This window comes from Mustela nigripes, chromosome 2, assembly GCF_022355385.1.
Source record: "Mustela nigripes isolate SB6536 chromosome 2, MUSNIG.SB6536, whole genome shotgun sequence".
NCBI classification, from domain to species: Eukaryota; Metazoa; Chordata; class Mammalia; order Carnivora; family Mustelidae; genus Mustela; species Mustela nigripes.
Window position 1 is genome coordinate 135670695 of NC_081558.1, and position 5270 is coordinate 135675964.

Sequence of the window (5270 nt, forward strand, 5' to 3'; positions counted from 1 at the left end):
AAGCTTCTACCACATAATTTCAAAAGTCACTTTTCCTCCCAGGAAAGTAATGCTGTGCCTCTGTACTTGGGGAAGCAAGCTTTTTCTGGACAGCACATGCAAAGTTTGCTAAGCTGTCAATTATTTGTCAAGTTTTCCAGTTTGTAGGTTCTCCAAAGCTCTTTGCTTCTCACCCACTTTGAGCCATATTCTTATGTCCTTGCTCATTAACAGTAACAGTATGCAATCAGATAGAGAAGGATGACCCTCAAGCTCTGTTGATGTAATTTGCAGAACCAATAAAATAGGCACTGGGGTGAAAAAATGAATATACAGTTTTCAACTAGGCTTTAGGGATCAAGTGTGGATTTGAGTTTTTTGATAACTTGGAAACACTGTAGAACATCTTGCTCACACTTGGTCACCTTTTTTCCTTTTTTTAACTAAAATTTTACTTAGTTAACATATGATGCAGTATTGTTTCTGGAGTAGAATTCAAAGATTCATCACTTACGTACAATACCCAGTGCTCATCACAACAAATGCCCTCAATACCCTTCACCCATCCAGCCCATCCCCCCACCCACCTCTCTCTATCAACTCTCAGTTTCTTCTCTATCTTTAGGAGTCTCTTACAGTTTATTTCTTTCTCTCTCTTTTCCAAAACCCTTCCCATATGTTCTGTTTTCTCTCTTAAATTCCACATGAGTGAGATCGTATGTTATCTTTCTCTGATTTAGTTCAGTTAGTCTTTCTCTGACTAAACTAGTCTTTCTCTGACTTATTTCACTTAGCTTAATACACCTTAGCTCCATCCATGTCATTGCAAATGGGAAGATTTCATTCTTTTTGATGGCTGAGTAATATTCCATCCTGTATATATTGCATCTTCTTTATCCATTCGTCATTTGATGGACATTTGGGCTCTCTCCATAGTTTGGTTACTATTGAATAATGCTTCTATAAACATCAGAGTGCATGTACCCCTTCAAATATGTATTTTTGTACCCTTTGTGTAAATACCTACCAGTGGAATTATTCTAACTTTTTTGAGGAACCTCCACACTATTCTCCAGAGTGGCTGCACCAGTTTACATTCCCACCAATAGGGTAAGAGGGTTCCCTTTTCTCTGCATCCTTGCCAACACTTGTTGTTTCTTGTGTTGTTAATTTTAGCCATCCTCACATGTGTGAGGTGATACCTCACTGTGGTTTTGATTTATATTTCCCTGATAATGAGCAAGTTGAGTATCTTTTCATGTGTCTGTTAACAATATGAATGTCTCCCTTGAAAAAAATCTTTTCTTCTGCCCATTTCTTACCTAGATTGTTTTTGGGGCACTAAATTTGATAATTTTTTTTGGATTTTGGATACTAACCCTTTATCCAGTATGTCATTTACAACACTGTGGAGAATTTTGCTCACCTTAAATTGGTCAGCTTTTATATTTAAAATATCTAGGTTTACTACTGCTTCGTCTTTTCAGAGAGTCAGGAAGCACATGTTTGGTCTATTGCCCTAAGTAACTTTCCAAAGGCAACTCGTTGAAAAGGATTTGCAGCTAGAACAAAGGTGACAAGATGACCTTTGCTGGCTGCAAAGACCTTTGTCATAATAATCAGCTGCTTTCTGGTCTGTAAGAGAATGATTCTTTTGGCTTTCATTTTATTGTTTCTAATATCAGGTCTCGGTCATTATAAATATTATTCTGCAAGTCTGCAAAGAACCAGGGTTTGAGTGATTATGCCCTTGAAATGGCCCAGACCTTAGTTTCAACTGGAAAAGTCAAGCTGTATATTTTGGAGGAAATGTTCACACTATTGGTAAATTAATCAATAAAACTGAGTTTCAGATAAAGATGTTAATCCTTATATATTTCCTATTTAAGCTTGTGATGCAATTTGCCTCAAAAGAGGCCCTCACTATAAATATTCTCCCAAGTTTTCCCCAAAAGACTGTGGCCATTTACTACAATGTCTATACAGTGAAAAAAGGAAATATCCAAATCTTTCAAAAATTACTAAACACTGGCTCTGAAATGACACTAATTTCTAAGAAACCAACAACATCACCATAAGCTATATGTGGGGCTCATAGTGCATATATGATAGATGGAGTATACTCTTACATAAATTTCAAATTACATTGGGTCCATCTCATCCATGGACCTACCTTGCAGTTATTCCTCAATTTCTAAATGTATAACTGGAATAGACACATTTGACAAATGGAAGTATGTCTATGGGGTTAAAATTATTGGAACTTCCCCTCCCTACCAAGACAGTAACCCAGGGGGAATTTCAAAGATTATTGCCACCATTAAAGTCTTGAAAGAAGTGATGGTGGTACCTATCACACATCCATTTAATTCACCAATGTGGCCTGTGCAGAAATCAGATAGATTTTGGAGAATGACTGTGGATTATCACAGTCTTAATCAAGTAGTGACTATAAATGTAGCTGCTGACCTAGATGAAGTATCTTTACTAAAATAAATAGTCTGTCACGTGGTATGTAATGCCTTTCCATAATAATTTGCAAAGACCATCAGAAATGGTTTTACTTCAAAGGGAAGACAGTATACCCTCATAGTCTTGCTTCAGGGAAACTATATTTCCTAGCTATTTAAATTTGTGATGAAATTTACCTCAAAAGAGACCATAATTTCTCGCTATAAATTCCTCCAAATCTTCCCCAAAAGATGTATAGTCATTTGCTAGAGTGTCTGCACACTGGAAGAAAAGGAAATACCTAATAAATTTTCTTGCTCTGTGCCATAATAAAACACATAAAGATCCTGTTTGCCTCGATGTCCCACTAACTTCACACTACACTGACAAGATTATGCTGATGGGATCTAATGAGCAGGAAGGAGCAAGTATTTAATGTCTTAGTAAGACATATGGACAATAAACCCTGGAAAATTTCAGAACCCCAACACCACCACCTCAGTGAAGTTTTTAGGGGTTTAACAGTCTGGAACAAGTTGAGATATTTCCTCCAAGATTAAAAATAAGCTCTTGCACTTCATACCACCTACTACCAAATAAAAGGCACAATGATTGAGAGGCCTTTCTTTAATTTTGGAAGCAACATATACCACCACATTTTAGTGGCTCTCCTCTAGAGAGCCACACACAAGTCTACCAATTTCAAGTGGGGCCAGAACAGGAAAAAGCACTGCAGTAGGTTCAAGATGCAGTACAAGCCTCTCTACCACTTGAACTTTATTATCCAGCCAAGCAAATCCAATGACAATTGAAATCTCTGAGGCAAATAGGGATGTTGGTTAGAACCTCTGGCAAGTACCAACAGGGGACTCACAATGCAAGCCAATAGGATTATTAAAAAAAAAAAAAATGCCCTTTTCTGTAGATAACTATTATCCTTTTGAGAAAAATCTTTTGGGTTGCTACTTGGCACTGATAGAGACTGAAAACTCCTAACCATAGGACAGCAGGTGAGCATGAGGCCTGAGCCTCCTATGATGAACTGAGTGCCATCTAGTCATAGGTTAAGCATGTGCAGTAGCAATCTACCTATCATAAACCAAAATGAAGCAAGTTTGGAAGGTATAAAAATGTTGTTCTTGGAAAGGCAGTCTCATGAGCACAGTCTTTTGACCTCTACCTAGTAGCCAAGTTAGAATGGGCCTTAGGTCTTGAACATACCCTTCTCAAAACATAAAGAGCTCTCATGCAGCCTGCGCTGGGCTTACTGCCTTGTGTGGTATTATCTTTTCCTGTTTTAGGCTCTATGTCTGCTTGTTTGTTCTCCTTAAGTGTGTGCATCAAGAATTATGTTCGCAGTCGGCACTGCGCCATCGTTGCTCGCCAACGCCAACACCGCCTCTAGCTTGCCAAGCTCCAGCCAAAGGAGAAGGGGGTTACGTATGGAGATTTCTGTACCGTGGCTCCTATAAAGCAGAAAGGCCGCAAATCGACCCGACCTGTGGTAAGGCAAAAAGGAAGCAACTGGCTATGAAAGCCGCTCGCAAGAGTGCGCCCTTTGCTGGAGGGGTGAAGAAACCTCATCATTAACAGGCCTGATACTGTGGCACTCCGTGAAATTAGATGTTATCAGAAGTCCACGGAACATCTGATCCAAAAACTTCCTTTCCGGTGTCTGGTGTGACAAATTTCTCAGGACTTCAAAACAGATCTACACTTCCAGAGTGCAGCTACTGGTGCTTTTCAGGAGGCAAGTGAGGTCTATCTGGTGGGCTTCTTTGAAGACACCAACCTATAACATATCCATGTCAAATGTGTCACAATTATGCCAAAAGACATCCAGCTAGCACACTGCATATATGGAGGACATGCTTAAGAATCCACTATGATGGAAAACATTTCATTCTTTAAAAAAAAAGAAAAAAATTTTCTCTTCTTCCTTTTATTGGTAGTTCTGAATGTTAGATATTTTTTTCTCATGAAGTCAAAAGGTAGCTAAGTATATGATTGCAAGTGGAAAAACTGGGGACAGAAATCAGGTATTGGCAGTTTTTCCATTTTTATTTGTGTGTGAATTTTTAATGTAAAAGCAGGGACATAAAACATTAATGCAAGACAAAATGTTTCAGCGAACACATTTCAGCAGTTCAAATTTATAACAATTATAAATAAACCTGTTAAATTTTTCTGGACAATGCCAGCATATGGATTTTTTTTAAAAACAAGTACATTTCTTATGACCGCAACTAATGGTGTTTGTAACATTTTTATCATACAGCGGATCCACCCATTCACTACAGTCTTCTGAGTTGTCCTATATCCAAGTACATGTTTTTAATGTTGCTCTCTTCTGTGCTGTTCCTGTAAGTTTGCTACTAAAATATATTAAGCTTTACAAAAAAAAAAAAAAATTGTGTGCATCAATAGCCCAAAGGCATGGCCCTAGCTTTCAGTATTTCAGATTCCATGGTGTTGGGGAAGAAATCCTTCTGCTAAGGCATGATAGAGGTGCATATAAGACACTCGCCCTCATTGGCTGCCAGGGAAGCCCCTCGCCATGAGAAGCACACTACCAGAGCTAATCCTGCTCTGTCCCTTCTCTATGTAAGAAAAGCACTGTTCTAACCAGTCCATAACAGTGTTGTTCTTCCTTGGTGACTCCAATGGCTAAGATATAGTGGGATAGAATTGTTTGAGTTCCATTTTTGGTGGCTGGCATTTGTGATGATCTTTGCTATTATCCAAGCAATTGTAGTCCTTCCCTGGTATTGGTTAGCAGTATAGTGTTCTATTCAACAAGCTGTATTAACAAGTCACTCAGACTTTAACACAACTCTAGC

At 38.5% G+C, this 5270-nt stretch overlaps 1 pseudogene; it reads left to right on the top strand.

The window, feature by feature from the left end:
* The first annotated feature begins 1734 nt into the window (after window positions 1-1734).
* On the top strand, window positions 1735-4306 carry LOC132010536 (histone H3.3A-like; annotated as a pseudogene).
* Window positions 4307-5270: the final 964 nt, after the last annotated feature.